Here is an 18,371-nt window from a genome sequence, read left to right as displayed (position 1 = left end):
TGTGACAGGGGGCAGTGCCCCAACTCCCCTATCGGCCCTACTCTCTGAGTGACAGGGGGGAGCTCCCCAACCCTCTGATGGGCCCTGCTCTGGGCGGGACAGGGGGGAGCTTCCCAACTGCTGATCGACCCTGCTTTGTGCGTGACAGGGGGGAGCTCCCCAACCCTCTGATGGGCCCTGCTCTGTGCATGACAGGAGGGAGCTCCCCAACCCCCTGATCGGCCCTGCTCTGTGCATGACAGGGGGTGGCACCGCAACCTCCCCATCGACCCTGCCTTGAGTGTGACAGGGGGTGGTGCCCCAACCCCCCAATCGGCCCTACCCTAAGCATGACTGAGGGTGGCATCGCAACCTCCCAATGTGCCCTGCTCTGTGCATGACAGGGGGCGGCGCCCCAACTCCCCAATCGGCCCTGCTCTGAGCCCGACCAGAGCCTGCACCTAGGGATTAGGCCTGCCCTCTGCCACCCGGGAGCAGGCGTAAGCCAGCAGGTCGTTATCTCCCGAGGGGTCCCAGACTGCGAGAAGGCACAGGCCAGGCTGAGGGACCCCCCTCTCCCCTCTGCGTGCACAAATTTTTGTGCACCGGGCCTCTAGTATATATATAAAACCCTAATATGTAAATAGTGAACATTTGAACAACCGAACAACCTGTCGCTATGATGTGGGCTGACCATCAGGGGACACGCGTGGAACATGGTGGGCATCTGCAGCAGGAGGCAGAGCACAGAATATGGCGGGCATCAGCTGTGGCAGGATGGTGGAGCAGGTGAGTGGGGGTGCCACATCTGCTGCTGGTGCTAGAGTCACCACTCACACCCACTGCCAGCCCCGCTCGCACCCACAGCCAGTGCCTGGTGCTGGTCCCGATTGCTTGGCACCATCAGCGGGTGTGAGCAGTGGCTGCCAGCCCCAATCGCCCCTGAGGGCTTCTCCACCTCCCCCTGCTCCTGAGGAGCGATCGGGAGCCACTACTCACACCCACTGATGGCACCGGCCCCTATTGCTCTGCACCTTCAGCGCATGGGAATGGCGTTGGCGGGAGTGGGGCTTCCAGCAGACAGGGGACCTGGGCCTGCAGTGGAAGGGGCTGGGCGGGGGCACCAAGGATGGGCCGAGACTTGCCCCTGTGCCCACTGCAGCCTTGAGGCCCACAGTTCCTTTCAAGGTGCACGAATATGTGCAGTGGGCCCCTAGTGTTTATATAATTCGACAAAACTAAAGAATCCATTTAAATGGTACATACACATCTGACAGAAGAAAAATGAATAGTAAATCCAGGGTAGTGTTTAACTAGCTACAGTGAAGTGGGAAGCCAAGGGATTAGAGCTGAGTAACACACAGATAACTTCCAAGGTAAAGGCACAAAAACTAGGAATGAGAAGACCTCATCACTTAACTATACCTCACTTTTCTAAGCCAAGTACCTCTAAAATGTTGATAATATTAAAAACAAACCTGGCATGGGGTAGAAAACAGGTACAAAGTTTTATTTATAAGATTATAAAACCTAACCTTATGTTGAATAATAAGAGCTTCAGTAAAGTTATTAACAACAAACAGTAGTCACCTGCTTATTTGCTCTCCTTCCCTGAGAAAAATCTAAAAGGGAGGTACTCTATTTTAAAATATCACTTTACATACATGGCCAGTCACTGCTATATATCCTCAGAAGGCATCAGAAAGCAGGACACGCTTTTATACAACTCCCTTATACATAGGAGAAGGCGCTCTATGATTTCGTTAGCTCTTTACTAGTCCAGACATCAATGATTTTGATAATCCTAGGACCCAGGTTTGGGGATCAGGGGTGCTGACCAGCACCAACCGTGCTGAAATGATAGGGCAATCCTACATGGGCTAGGTATTGCCTCTGCAGCGTGGAAGAAAGGTCCTTGAGAGCCCGCAAATCAGACTATCTATTATTCCTATTATTTCCCAAATCAAGGAATTTACCCCAAGAAAAGTCCTCAGACCCCCTGGAAAGGCACCTATTTTTATATCTCAGATTCAGTCGTCACAGCCACCGGTGCTCACTACTCTCCAGCACTCAGGCTGAGCAGTGACTTTGCTACCTAAGCCATTTTTACATGTCCCTGGGCAGTGATTATGGAACCGCACATACAGGACAGTATAAATTAAACTAAGTGAAAAATTAACTTCCTGAAGAAAACCCACATGCTGTCCTCCTCCAAAATATGTGTTCACCCTGACCTTTTGGAGGCATCGAGACGTCCCAGCCCTTTAACTTCATGAAAATTTTTTTAGATAGCTCACTCCGAGGGCAGATTTATGTCTGGAAAATTTGGAGTTGCTTACCAAAAGGATGAGAGTCATTTATTTTCCTGTTACTGGTCTGCCACATGAATGAGATAGCATCAGCTAAAATATTCAGCAAAAGCTATTCCTGGTTTTTTCCCTTTCCCTCTTTGAGACCGGTTACCTATTTAACTCCATCCTGTCAATTAAACCAGAGGAGGGAAAAAAAACGCAAAGAACTAATTAGGCAACTGTGTAATTTTAATTAGCTGTTTTGATAATTAAACTAATTAGTTCCCCTGTGTTTCCACAATATGTGGTGGACTGGTTTTGATATCACAGCTTCAGAGTTCCATTCCATTAGTTAATTAGTCACTTTTGCATTAGAAAGCTTTATTAATGGCCTTAATTTGCAGTTGAAATGAGAAATCTGCTGTCAATAATTTGGATAATTGCCTACTGTTTGATTATAAAGTACAAAAGTAGCAGCACACCATTACATATGCAAATCCCAAGGGTTATTTCCTGGATGCTTAGCTTTCTTGATCTACATTTCATCCTCTCTCGCTTTCTGTTTTTTCTTGACCCTGTTAGGGGGAAGAGAATCCAGCTTATTAAGAAAATGAAGGCCTTCTTTTCCCCCCTTGTCCTGTACTGCATGTATGCTTGTGCCTGCAATTGTTAAAGTTATTGCTTGCTTTGTACCTAATTAGTGTCCTTGGAATTAAATGAACAGCTCTGTATACACCTCTAGCTCCTGCAGCCATGTTTGTGCATTGAATAATTGATTCTACTCTGCTAATCAGATAGGGACATAATGAGCCAGTTTAATTAAATGGGGATCTAACCTGGTGAACACTGGGAAAATATTTGCTCATTTACTTAGTAAAAGGCCACAGTTGCTTTTCACTGGACGGAATTGAAGGTTATGGAAAGTAAAGTAGGCTCTCAAAGCAGGAACAGTTCAGTGGTTGTTGAATAGCAAAGGGGTTTGTTAGTTTGGGAGTGGGGGTGGGAGCAGGAAGAGTTTAATCAAAGGGCCAGAAGACGCTGGAAACTGCTGACGGGTTCCCCAACCTCCCCCAAAGGTGTCAGCATCACTGCTCCGCTCAGCTCTAAGAGGCAGATTTCCTGGTCGAACCTGGTCTTCAGTGATTTGCAGGAAGAATTTCAACTCCACTTCACTGCCAGTTGGTGCCTGGGTAACTGCATAAAGGTAAGATACAGTTGTAGTTTATCTTCTTGGCAAGTGACAAGACTTATTTGTTCTTCAGTGATCATGTGGACTTATGCTGGGGATTACTGCTAGAAGCTAATAACCAAACTCGGAAAGCGTGTGACCTTATTCGTGTGCTGTGAAAATAGAGGCGCGGGGCCGGGGGTGGGGGTGGGGGGGTGTATACCAAGGCATGGGAGGAGTTATAGAAATGTAAAGTTCTTGTGAATTTTTAAAATAACTGAAGACTTCAAGGATAACAGCAGGTCCTTTTCAAACTCCAGACAGGAGAAATACTCGTGCTTTAACACAGGAGAAATCTCTGGAATAGGAAGATGATGGTGGTCTTTAAATGTAAAAGATTACCCCCCATTTTTAATGACAGCTCAAGGAAAACCTACCACATTTAAGGTAATCTTCGGAACCCAGCAGCAGTTAACTATGGATGCATACATGGTCTGTAATTCTAATTGCACACGGGACTCACGTTACCTGAGGGATGGAGTATTGCAAGGCCAATACCGAAGCAACATGGTGCTCATCTGCTCAGGTGTCCCAGGGTGAAATAGCATATTGACCCTGAATCCATACTCGGAGTCAAAGCAATTGTCATTCTGCCACTGGAACACCTTGTTGCCAGTGGCGATGTAATTAAAGCTGTGAGGACTCATTTTCCATTCTTATCTCTTAAGCTCCTCTGAATCAGAAACTGTTTGTCTGTGGTAACCGAGAAAACCTACTACAAGCCTACATGTTTATGTATGAATTTTTGGTAGCTTTTCCTCTTAAGGAAGCTGAGGTTCTATACATAATTAGCAACATTCATCCAATTAATGCGCCTACACAAACGTCGCTAGGTATGTGCACGCACACACAGGCATGTGTGTCCTGTGTGTCTATTTCTATGTATGCACACAGCCTCACTAGATATACACACACACACACACACATGCCCACATACACGCACGCACCTAGAGTCTAAATTTTACTCACCCCCTTTTCTCCTCTATTAAAATTCCGAATGGCTAAGAGGATTTTCTCAATTTAGTCATACTTTTAATCTTCACTGAAATGAGTGATGACTTCTTATAATAAAAAGTTGACAGGCTTACATTGCGCACCGGTGGATTAGTTTCCCTTGGTGATGAGGTTTTCTTTTGTGCGCCGTGTGTCTGTTTGATGGAGGTTTAACAGAAAGCATTTTGGCAGAAATTGGATGCAGCAGGGATCATCTGGAGATGGCTGCTGTTCGATATTAACTGCACACAGTAACTTTTTTTTCCTCTTCCTTTTTTTTTTTTTTTTTTTTTTTTACTCTTCAGCCAGGTGACAGAGAAAGCCAAAATATTTTTCCTCTTGAAAATCAAAATTTTTTTTCTTTTTAAGAATAAAGTATGTGTCCATTCTGCAAACACCTCCAACTATTTAATGTGCTTAGGCCATTGTTTGATGTAAGCATGAAAAAAGCTTTCTCTGCAAGGAGGTAACGACATGCAAATATCTGAAAGGTGTCTTTTTAATACCTGAATACCTTTGATCCTCCAGAAATCAGCATGTACACAGGAGTTGCTTAATGGTTAGAATTTGATGTTTTATACAACGTATACACTTGATACTTGCCTAATTCAAAGGAAGAGACTCGTGGGCCATCATTTGCATGATTTCCTCCCCATCCTCACCTCCTTCTCGTAATTTCATTTTATTACTCCTTGGAAGCATCAAAAGTCTCATAATGGAGGCTTGCCAGATGTCGAATGTAGTGGAACATGCTCCAAGCATATGTATATATTTGTGCTTGTGAATATATGCACATAGAACAAATAAATACTAGGAAGGGTACACGTCATTCTGCAGGAAAACTCTGGCCAGGTGGGTGGGAGCTAATAACATTCATAGCCCCTGAGCACCTCATCCCGTGATGCTATGCGCATCCATCTATGATGCGAATACACTCGACCTGAGAGCCAGGATGCAGGACAAATGAGTATTTCTTTTTAATAAAGGAATACATCTGTGTGTGTGTGTGTGTGTGTGTGTGTGTGTGTGTGTGTGTGTGTGCGCGCGCGCGCGCGCGTTTCCACTTACTACAACGATGAGGCTATTCTGCCCAGGAACACATATTTATTGCTAAATGAACAACCTTTATTTGAAAACAGTGAGAATTTAATTATTGCTTTAATTTTCTAATCATAAAGAAACCCTCCAAGTCCTCTCACAGTGTGAAGTTCTTAGATCCTGGCAAAACGCTTATGATAGAGATAGGACAGGCCTAATCTGTACTTACCTCTGCCTCCATCAGCAGCGGTGACAATCCTGCCTGCCTTGTCAAGTTTCAAGAACTTGCAATCCTTAATTTAAACACTCGAGAGATCTATGGAGCCTGTCAGTCTGGTTAATTAAGCCCTGTCTTCTTTTACCCCTCTCCCCACCCAAACAAAATCTGGCCTTTTTTTTTTTTTTAAAGGCCACTTAATGCTCTATCTACTGATTGAGCAAACAGGTTCTGGCCTAAGTAGAATGATTGTAGAAGACTTAAGCAGAATAGCTCTTGATATTAAAGGAACAGACATTCAAATCTTCACTCGGAAGTGTCATGTATAGGTCAGCCTTAGCATGCTCAGTTTTTTTCTTTTTGAACAGTTTTAAAAATTAGATAATCCAGAGCAGTAAATAATACAAAATGTATATGTGTTAGTGTATATGTCAATAATTAATTTTTAATATGGTTATATTTCATTTAGGAATATATGATGCTTCAACATTGACAATGTCAATTCTTTCTCAAGCCTAAGAACTGAATTTCTAACAATCTTTTAGTAGGAGATTTGCAAATGAGGGACTTAGTACCCTATCAGAAAAAATAAGATTAGAAGATTAAAGATCCCGAATATACCTATGAAAATCTGTAAATGTTTAAATTATAAATGAAAATATATATTCACTAATATAGCACACTAAAGAAAGCACACTAAGTAAATAGACTATTAATTACCAAATACCAATTCATATATCTTAAATTAATGTTAATAAATACTGTATAATCAATTTCAGTTTACCACTCTTTTGTGACCAAATTCACTTTAATATCTTATTCCATTTCTATTTCAACAACATACTGATAAATAGTTGGTTTTGCTACAGATAATTTTTATAACAGAAGTTTCCCCATTTTTCTCTTCATCAATATTTAAAGATTCTGTGAGTTTAGAGTTAAAAGGCCAGGCTTCCTGGATCCTACTAGAGTCCTCGATACAGAGAGGCTCCATCCTTATATTTCAGGCTCCTCAGTTATCTCGCTCTCCTCAAACACAAACTGCTGTCTTACCTGAGTGACCCTAAGACACAGCACATTCTATCAAGCTTTTGTATGTGAGTGTGTGTTTTTAAGATATTGCCTTTATGACATGTGGAAAGTAGTAGTCAAACGTGTCATTTTATTTATTTTAAATATGTTTTTTCTTGATTTTTACAGAGAGAGGGAGAGAGATAGAGATAGAAGCATCGATGAGAGAGGAACAGCATCAATCTGCTGCTTTCTGCACATCGCTCACTGGGGATAAAGCCCAAAACCCGGGCATGTGCCCTGACTGGGAATTGAACCGGTGATCTCTTGGTTCCTGGGTCAAAGCCCAACCACTGAGCCATACCAGCTGGGCCTCTATCAAGTTTTCTTAAACCTTTCAATTTCTCCTACCTAACTTATATAACAATACATGTGTATCCTCTCCCATGATCACCCTAATACCATTTCTAAAAGTCTTATTCTATTTGCTTTATTGATTTTATCTTGATTCCAATCTTTCCTCATTTTCAAATTATCATCAACAGAAGTAAATATCAGTTTATAGATATAGGAATTGAAATTCTTAAGATAGGGAAATTATATAAACAGTAAATCCTATATACCAAACTTTCTCTAGTAAGGAAAGGTGTGATTTGGGAGGCATTGTTAGATTCCCATGATTCTGTAATAACTAAGAGGAATAATTTTCCTAATTTAGAATCTGAAAAGTAAGAACAAATCTAGGCAAAACTAAAAGTAAAATTTACTGACTAGGATTTTACCGCTGATATCCACATTGAGGTGTTTGCTTCCTTGTTCCCCCTTAGCCACACCCAGATGACCACAAAGACAATCAAGATTCACTGAACATGCATGTAATGCTTGGAATTTTAAGATAGGTGAATTTGTACCAGTTTGAAACATGCTCATGATGGGTAGTTAACACAACTCAGATGCTGTTATTACCTTTACTAGTAGCCCATCGCTCTATATCGTGTGCAGTAGGCCGCCCACAGCTTCCGCGGGAGCCTCCGGGAGCTGCGCTGCTTCCATGGGAGCCAAATGGCTTCTGTGGGAGGCAGAAGCGAGCTGCTGGCGCCCAGGGGAGCTAGGAGGGAGCCTCGCTGCTTCCACGGGAGGTGGGCCCGCCCTCCCTTCTCGGGCCTGTGCTCAGCCGTGCTCTCTCTCTCTCTCTATATATATATATATATATATTAGAGGCCCAGTGCACGAAATTCATGCACAGGTGTGTGTATGTTTGTCCCTCAGCCCAGCCTGCACCCTCTCTAATCTGGGACCCCTCGAGGGATGTCTGACTGCCCCACTGGGATCAGGCCTAAACGTGTAGTTGGACATCCTTCTCACAATCCAGGACTTCTGGCTCCCAACCATTCACCTGCCTGCCTGCCTGATTGCCCCTAACCGCTTCTGCCTACCAGCCTGATCACCCCCTAACCGCTCCCCTGCCAGCCTGATCGATGCCTAACTGCTCTCCTGCCAGCCTGGTTGCCCCTAACTGCCCTCCCCTGCAGGCCTGGTTGCCCTCAACTGTCCTCCACTGCAGGTCATGTTGTGGCGGCTATCTTTGACCACATGGAGGCAGCCATCTTGTGTGTTGGAGTGATGGTCAGTTTGCATACTGGTCATGGCTAATTAGCATATCTTGGCTAATTAGCATACCCCTCTCTTATTATATAGGATAGGTACCTTCTTCAATGTATGCAAATCTATCCTTACATTCACCTCACCTCTTAACCTGTTTTCACTGGTCACAGATATTAATAGCTACTTACTTTTTTAGTTGCCAGACATTAATGTGAAGTATCAGTCAATCTTCAATTAGCAGGGATTCTACCAAATGTTACAATAGCTGTAATTAGATAATTTCTGTGGCGAGATCCACCACAACTGAGATTGGTCCAGACAAATCAGCCACAATGAACTCTTTTCTGTATATTAAAAAAATAAACAGATTTCAACACTATTCTCATCTTATGTTCAGAGAGAGTCAGAATTTTATCAGCAGTACCTAAACTTGCAAGCTCACATTATGATGATTCCTAAGGTATGATTCTATTCTAATGATGCAAGAGGGCAACTAGAATTGCTGTGAACACACATAATTTTAATGAATTAGGATGAAAGAATGATATATAATTCACAGTCATTGTCTTTTATCATTTAAAGAGTGAAATAAACAGTTTTGCAGCTACCATATCTGCCATGTTTTGACATAATCAACATTCAAATGGGCCTTAAATTTGTGAATCATCCCTAACCTATAACAAATATACAGGAGCAACATTTTCACCACATTCTCAAGCAAATTCAAAACCTTATTTCTGAATTGAATTAAAATAAGTACCCAACATTGATACTAAACCTCTGATCAAACACACAAAATAATGTTTTTCTTAAACTAGTCATTTTTTCTTTGATGATTACTATTTTTCCTTTAATAGTCATATCTGCTATTAACTTTTTATTCAATAACCTTGAACACATTTGTTATTTTCTCACCAATTGTATTTTTAATTATGCTAATAATTTTCTTCTTTGCAATAATGTGACTTCCTAACACTTCAAATAACCCTTTGCTTTTTCACTTAGCAAATATAAACTAACAGAACAAGCAGATTCTTGACTAATAAATCATTCTCTAACCTATGTTAAAATATCTGCGTATGACTACTCACTCTATTGAAGAAGAGTTATCTGAATAGAAGTTTCTCTACTTAAAAAAAAAGAGAGAGAGAACAGTGGCATTAAGAATATTATTACTCAAAGTATTAGAAAAGCCAACCAAAAAAAAAAAAAAAAGCTTAAATGTTTAATGATCTCACACATTGCAAGAGTCTGCTAGAGCAAGTTGAGGTGTATCTACTCATTGGTGCCATGTCTGACCCAGGATCTTCATATCTTTCTGTTCTACCTTCCTTAGCACATTGATTTTTCATGCACATTTTGTTGCCTACCTCATAAGGGCAAGATGGTTGTTGCAGCTCCATGCACAATACCAATCAAAGCAGGAAAAAAAGTATGAAGCAACAAGATCTGTCCCTTTTATTAGGAAACTTTAAAAAATATCTACTATATGTCTCATTGTCTAAAACTAGGTAATATCATTACTTCTACTTGTAGGGAGGCTGAAAAAACACATATTAATAATCCCTGCCTTTATATTGACAAAAGAGATCAAAAGTGAAGTTGGCCTAACTAATTAAAACATACTGCCCCAGAAGCATTTAAAGCAATTTTATAATTAATCCATCAAAAATACCATAAAATTTAAGTGTCTTAAATAGAATTCAATATCATAAAAAATAGCCAACATATTTCATTTGTACTTATTAGCCTACAAATTGATGGTTTTGCAGTGACACAAGCTTACATTGAGACTTGTCTGGTCTACATGTATTACATTAAAGTATTCATGTGTAAAATTTTAAGTCTGCAGATATATACAGGCCAAAATGGAAAATTGGGAAGGATGACCAAGGAAGAGCTACAAACTTAGATAAAATAATAAAATTACCTCAGTTTTAAATGTATGCAAAGGTAGCAGAAAAGCTTTAATCTGAGGCATTCACAATAATTAGTTAACCTAGTAGCTTATTTTTTTTTTAGTTTAGACATTTCCTTTGTTATTCTTACTTTTTTAATTTTATTAAATTATTGAGGTGGCATTGGTTAATAAAATTATATAGGTTTCAGTTGTACAATTGTATAATACATCATCTGTATATTGTATTGTGTGTTCACTACCCCAAGTCAAATCTCCTTCCATCACCATTTATTCTTCCTTTACTTTCTTTGGCCTCCCCACACCCACCAACCTAGTAGCTTATCTATATATATTTAAGGCTAATATGGTAAGTGTCCCTCCACCCATCTGACCAGTCTTTATGACACACACTGACCACCAGGGGGCAGACACTCAATGCAGGAGCTGCTGAGCTTCAGTGACTTGGCAGTGGCGGTTCTCAGGCGAGGCATCCTGAAACCAGAGAAGAGGAAGCCCGATTCCTTGCAGAGCTGTGCCATTCCACCTTCAGCCGTGGGTTATGTTGTTTCTGGGGCACTGTCGCCCCAAGTCTGGTTTACTGCACACTTGCATTTGTGTTTCACACCCTGTACAACAGCAACTTTTCAGAGTGCCTCTTGCACTCCAGGACCCCTCAAGGGATGTTGAAGAGCCAGTTTTGGCCTGATCCCCACAGGCCAGGCTGAGGGACCCCACCTGCCAGGAGGAACCCCACTCACTCCGCACACACCAGGGAGGGACTGTGGGAGGTTGGCTCCAGGGCCTGTCTGGCCCATCTCGCCCAGTCCTGCCCTGCTGGCCACCTTCTAATTAATTTCCTTTCAATGTGCACGAATCCGTGCACCGTGTTGTTAGTTTCAACATATTGGTTATCAATGATGCATTTCAACTTTGTATAGACCATATTTGAATGTAACCATTTTAAAGGTAGTAATTATCACTCAAACATTGATAATGGTAGAAAAGTTACTAATTTAAAACCTTTCTTAGTGGATTTTGAAAATTAACATTGTATGTGTTAAGATAATCTATGAGAATCAAAGCATAATATGCTAATTAGATTGGACATTCTTCCAGACGACATTCTGGATGAAACTGGGGCTGGGAGGGAAACCTGGGTCCCAGGTGCCAGAGGGAAACCAGTGACAGCAGCAGGGGGAAGGAAGGCCTACTCTTGCATGAATTTCATGCATTGGGCTTCTAGTAACTTAATAATCTTCCATCATTCATACTGGCTTATTTAGGACAATGTTATTATTGAATAGTCCACTAAATTCTTTCAACTTGTATTTAGTACCTTCTGAGATCATTGTTGCAAAATTTTCTTAATTTTTTTTCACTTGCATTTGAAATAAAACAGGAATCTAAGAGAACCAGTAAAATGAGTGTTAGTATTAAAATACCAATATACAATTTCAAAAGCAGCTTAAAAGAAACTTTCCATGAATGGCATCTAGGGAGTGTTTTTGCTTGCTGGATTTAATCAATTTCAAAATTAGAATAACTAGATTGCATGGTATAACTCTGGGATGATACTTAGACCAGGATGGAAATGTCCAGATGATAAATAGGAAGAAATTACTATGGGAACATGTGCATATATTCCTCACTTAGTGGTCATTTTCAGATAAACTCATTAATGCAGTTCTACCTTAAATTTACCACTTGAGATTTGAAATAGCCAATCACCAATCATATGTCCACCTCTAAAATGCTAAGAGATATGTAGACAAAAGTTTCTATATTATTATTTCAAACTAAATGTAAGCTAAGTTACATAGAATGATTTCTCATCAAATTGATGTCTTTCATCAACATTTGCAGGATGCAGGTATAGAAGAGAATTCACTGGCGCTTTTAGTATTTGCTAGGGTACCATATATCATATTGTACTCTAATGAAATGAAGTTATTTCTTCATGTATAAACCAGTTTTCTTCCTTTGGAGGATTTAGCTAATCAGTAAAAGCAAAATATTTTCTAAGATTTTTCCAAGGGAAAATGACTTATGATAATTGCAGAGAAGAGTGCTAGCGTTTCTCTACATAACAATTTAGACTTTTATTGTTAACCATCCTCATGCGACATTTAAATTGGGAGACATCTAAATACATCTTTAAAATACATCTTCAGCCCAGCCGGCATGGTTCGGTGGTTGAGCATTATCAACCTATGAACCAGGAGGTGACAGTTCGATTCCTGGTCAGGGCACATGCCCAGCATGCGAGTTCAATCCCCAGTGTGGGGAGTACAGAAGGCAGTCAATCAATGATTCTCCATCATCATTGATATTTCTCTCTGAAATCAATAAAAATATATTTAAAAAACTAAAATACATCTTCAAAGAACCCCAGGACAGATAAGAACTGTAAGGTGATTTGGGAAGAATCTATAAATGCAATGGATTTAGGTTATGCCCATCAATGTACACTACCAAAAAAGTATTAGTAAGTAATTACAGTAGAAACTCTGAATATAAATAGAAGATGTGCATTTGAAATAGAAAGAAAGAGACACAGACATGGGTGGATAGTTCCCAAGGTGAGAGCATCAAATAATTGGAAGCCACTTGTATAGTAATGAAAAGAGCAGATACTAGAGTAGAGCAACGGGAAAAGGCAACATTTCTTGAAGGGAAGAGCTACTAATAATGGACTAGTGATAATCCTTGCCTCTAGAAGACTTACTAGAGGAAATGGGAACAATGAAAACAGTAAAGATTTATATGTTCAGAAATCTCTATAGGCTAAACTACTCTAGGTAGCATAAGTTGTACTTTGAAATCCTACTTTGCCTTACTTTTTTATGAATTAAAATTTTCTCAATTTTCTTGTAATATAAGTTTTACAAAATCCAAATTTTGTTTTATTAGTCCTGGTACCCCCGCCAGGAAAAGTAATGCGAAGTACCCTAAATTTTAAATATATTGTATATACTACTTATAGAATTGGTCGGGGGGAAGGGGAGGAGGTGGCAAGCTTAACCAGAGAGCTACAGTCAAGGAAAGAAAAGAAAGGAAGAGGAAAATCAAATAAAAGTGTGTAAATAAAATACTTAAAACAATGTCTGGCACATTAATTGTAACAACATTTAAGCAATAAGACCAGTGAAAATTGGTCTTGGATTCTTCTGGTAAACTTGGAAAGGCAAGGTCCTTAAGGAAAACCTTAGGACATAAGCATACAAAATTTTAACTCTCCAAGTGCCTAAAGAACACAAAAAAGAGAGAGGAATAAATCAAATTCATCTTAATAATAATTTTTTTAACAGGTCACTGAGATCTAATTGGCATACAATAAACTAGTTAAAGTCTTCAATCTTATACATTTTAACAAGTGTGTATACCTAAGAAACCATAATCACAATCTAGAGAGTAAGCATATCTATCATTCCTCATGCCTCTTGATCAGGGGTCCTCAAACTTTTTAAACAGGGGGCCAGTTCACTGTCCCTCAGACCGTTCGAGGGCCGGACTATAGTTTAAAAAAAAACTATGAACAAATTCCTGTGCACACTGCACATATCTTATTTTGAAGTAAAAAAAAACAAAATGGGAACAAATACAATATTTGTATTTGCATCTGGCCCACGGGCCGTGGTTTGAGGACCCCTGCTCTTGATAATCACTCCTTCCCAGCCTTTCTCATTTGCAGGCAACCATGTTCATGATAGATAGTTTTTGATCTTCTGGAATTCTTAATAAATGGAATAATACAGTAGATATTGTTGTTTGTTTGGCTTCTTTCATTCAGCATAATTATTTGTGACTCATCTGTTGCATACGTTTGTCCCTTTTTATTGTTAAACAAGAGGCCCAGTGCACGAAAATGTGTGCACTCAGGGGGGGTCCCTCAGCCCAGCCTGTACCCTCTCTCCGTCTGGGACCCCTTGTGGGGATGACCACCTGCTGGCTTAGGACCGCTCCCTGGGGGATCGGGCCTAAGCTGGTTGTCAGACATCCCCCTGGCAGCTGGGTGAGGAGCTGATGGCTGTTTGCAGGCTGGCCACAGCCCCTTCAGTGTGGGGGTCCCACTGGGGTTCCTGGCCATTCTGGGTGAGAGGCTGAGGGCCGTTTACAGGCTGGCTAAGCCCCCCAGCAGCAACCCTCACCCCATGAGGGTGTGATCATCCTGGGTGAGGGGCTGATGGCTGTTTGCAGGCTGGTCACGGCCCTTAGCCACCCAAGCTCCCAGTGGAGGCTGGCTGGAAGCAGGGATCTGGGATTTATTTAGTTTCTATAATTGAAACTTTGTTGCCATGCATGGAGGCCACAGCCAGCTCAGGGCTGGCGGGAAGCTTGGCTTCCTCCATCGCCCGGGAATCCAAGCCTCCTGCTTGCTCCAGCTCCATGGCTGCTGGCCGCCATCTTGGTTGGGTTAATTTGCATATAGTTGCTCTGATTGGCTGGTGGGCATGGCTTAGGGCGTAGCAAAGGTACTGTCAATTAGCATCTTTGTCTTTTATTGTTGTAGATAGAATTTCATTGTATGGATATATTACAAGTTGTTTATCCATTCATGCATTTTTTTTAATATTTTTTATTGATTTTTTACAGAGAGGAAGGGAGAGGGATAGAGTTAGAAACATTGATGAGAGAAAACCATGGGGATGTGCCACAGCCAAGGTACATGACCTTGACCGGAATCAAACCCGGGACCCTTTAGTCTGCAGGATGATGCTCTATCTACTGAGCCAAACAGGTTAGGTCTATACATTCACGTATTGATGAACATTTTGGTTGTTTCCAGTTTGACACTATCCTATATAATAAAAACCTAATATGCTAAGTGTCCAGTCATCTGTTCAACCAAAGTGTAATACGCTAATGATATGCTAAGTCCGCTCAACTGCTCACTATGAAGTGCACTCACCACCAGGTGGCAGACAATCAACTGTCAACCAGTCGCTATAATGTGCACTGACCACCAGTAGGCAGACGCTCTGACTGGTAGGTTAGCTTGCTGCTGGGGTCCAGGTGATCTGTACTGAGTGAGATGGGCCAGACATGCCCTGGAGCCCTCCCACGGTCCCTCCCTGGCTGGCCAACCTCCTGCACCCCTCACCGGCCACGATTGTGCATTAGTGGGGTCCCTTGGCCTGTGCCCCCTTGCAATCTAGGACCCCTCAGGGGATGTCTGAAAGCTGGTTTCCATCCCATCCTGCAGGCCAGGCCGAGGGACCCCACTGCTGCATGAATTCGTGCACCGGGCCTCTTGTTATAAATAAAGCTGCCACGAACATTCCTGTTTGGACATAGGTTTAGAATGACTGGTTCATATGAATGACATGTTTAACTTTTTAACAGAATATCAACTGGTTTCCACTGTGATTATAACATTTTACATTCTCATTAGCAATGAATGAGATTCCAGTTGCTTTGTAGCCTCATTAACTCTTGGTAAGATCAGTCTTTTTAATGTTAGTCATTCTAATGTATGTAATGCTATTCATTCCACTTTTAATTTGTATTTTCTTAGTAAATAATGATGTTAAGCATCTTTTAATATGCTTATCTGTTATATCTTATCTTTTTTGGCAAAGCATTTATTCTACCTTGTTCTAACTTTTGGGTTATTTATATTCTTATTATTGAGTTGTAAGAGTTCTCTCACAACTAGAGAAAAGTTCTAGATACATGTTCTTTATTAGATAGGTGTTTTCCAAGTATTTTCTCCCAATCTCTGGCTTATCTTTTCAGTCTCTTAACAGTGTCTTTCACAGAGCAGGTCTCTTTCATTGTGATGAAGTCCAATTTATCATAATTTTTCTTCAATGTATTGTGCTCTTATTGACATAATTAAGAAATATTTGCCTAACACAAAATCAAAATATTCTCATTTTCTTCTAAAACTTTTGCAGTTTTAGGTTTTATATTTAGCTTCGTAATTGTTTTTTAGTTAATTTTGCATATCATACTAGCTATGGATTGTAGTGAATGTTTTTGCATATGGATACCTAATAGTTTTAGTACCATTTGTCTTAGTACCAATTTGCTGAATTACCTTGGTATCTCTGTCATAAAATAAGCTCATCTTACATGTGTGTCTATTAATAGATTCCTTACTCTGTTTCATTGATCTATTTATCATATCACTATAATGATGTCTCAATTTTGGTAGCTTTACAAAAAGCCTTGAAATCAAGTAAAGTTAGGCTTCCAATTTGATTTTCTTTTTCAAATTTGTTTGCACTATCTGATATCATTTTTATTGCCATTTAAACTTTAAAATCAGTTTGTCAACTTCTGCAAAGACATTTCGTTGCATTTTTGATTGGGTATTGATTCAACAGATCAATTTGGGAAAAATTAGAATCTTAACAATATTGTGTCTTCTGACCCATGAATATGATATATTTTTCCAATTATTTGTCTTTAATTTCTGTCAGCAGTGTTTTATAGTTTTCAGTGTTCAGATCTTGCACATATTTTTTTCAGTTTTACTCTAAGTTTGTCAAATACTTTATCTGCATTTGTTGAGATGGCAAAGATTTTTTTAAAAAATCTATTAATCTATCACATAGTGAATTACATTGATTTATGTTGATCATTTTTAAATGTTAAATCATTCCTGGAATAAAGCCCATTTGGTCAGGAGGTATTTATCTTCTTAAGTAATGTTGAAGTTGGTTTGCTAGTACTGTGTTTAGAATATTTGCATCTATGCTCATAAAGATATTGCGCTATGCTTTTTCTTTTTGTAATCTCTTTGTTTGGGACTAAAATTTTTTAATGGTAATATTTTTAAATATAATTTAAAATTTTTAGTAGATGTATGGATTTTAATTTTATTTATTCATTTTAGTGGGATTTGACATTATTCTTCAAGGAATTATCTGTTTTATTTATGTTGTCACATTTGTTGGCATAAAGTTGTTCAAATTATTTCCCTATCATCCTTTTAAGTTATGGATAATCTGAATTGGTTTCACCTCTCTCACTCCTGATATTAGGTATTTGTGTCTGCTCTCATTTACTTATCATCAGCATGGTTATAGGTTTATTACTTTTATTGATCTTCTCACGTCAGCTTTTGGTTTCATTGATTTTCTCTATTGTTTTTCTGTTTTTTTGCTGAATTATCTTCCACTTTAATGCTTATATCTTCATATATTTTTTTGCACTCTTTGGGTTTATTTATATATCTTCTTATTTTGTGTTTCATTTGTTATTTTTTCAAATTTTTTAAGGCAGAGGTAAAAACATCTAGTTGAAATTTGTTTCATGTCAGCACTTCAGCTATAAATTTCCTTCAAATACTGCTTTAGAGGAATCTCACAAATTTTGATATATGGCTTGTTCATTTCATTTTATTTTAAACTAGAGCCCCGGTGCACAAAAATTTGTGCACTTGAGGGGGGTGGGCAATGACACAGGCTATGCCCTCTGGCAGCCCAGGAGCCCTAAGGGGATGTCCACCTGCCAGCTTAGGCCTGCTCCACGGAGGGATCAGGCCTAAGCTGGAAGTCTGGAAGCCAACAAGGAATGTCTGACTGAGGGCTTAGGTCCACTCCCTAAACCACAGTCGGACAGCCTTAGCACTGTCATGGAGGCAGGAGAGGCTCTCGCCACTGCTGCAGCACTTGCAGCCATCAGCCCAGCTTGTGGCTGAGTGGAGCTTCCCCTGTGGGAGTGCACTGACCACCAGGGGGCAGCTCCTGCATTGAGTGTCTGCCCACTGGTGGTCAGTGTGCATCATAGCAACTGGTCATTCCCAGTTGTTCAGCCCTTAGGGTCAATTTGCATATTACCCTTGTATTATATAGGATACTTTTGAATTATCTCAATGACTAGTGGCCCAGTGCATGAAATTCGTTCACGAGGTGTCCCTAGCCCAGCCTGCACCCTCTCCAATCTGGGACCCATTGGGATCGGGCCTAAACCAGCAGTCAGACATCCATCTCGCAATCCAGGATTGCTGGCACCTGCCTGCCTGCCTGATTGCCCCTAACCAATCTGCCTGCCATCCTGGTCGCCCCCAACAGGCCCCCCACCGCCTGCTCACCCCAACTACCCCCCCCACCAGCCTGCTCATCCCCAACTGCTGGTCTGATCACCCCCAACAGCCCCGCC

Source organism: Myotis davidii, unplaced genomic scaffold (genome assembly GCF_000327345.1).
Source record: "Myotis davidii unplaced genomic scaffold, ASM32734v1 scaffold205, whole genome shotgun sequence".
In the NCBI taxonomy this organism is placed as follows: Eukaryota; Metazoa; Chordata; class Mammalia; order Chiroptera; family Vespertilionidae; genus Myotis; species Myotis davidii.
This window is presented reverse-complemented; position numbering follows the sequence as displayed.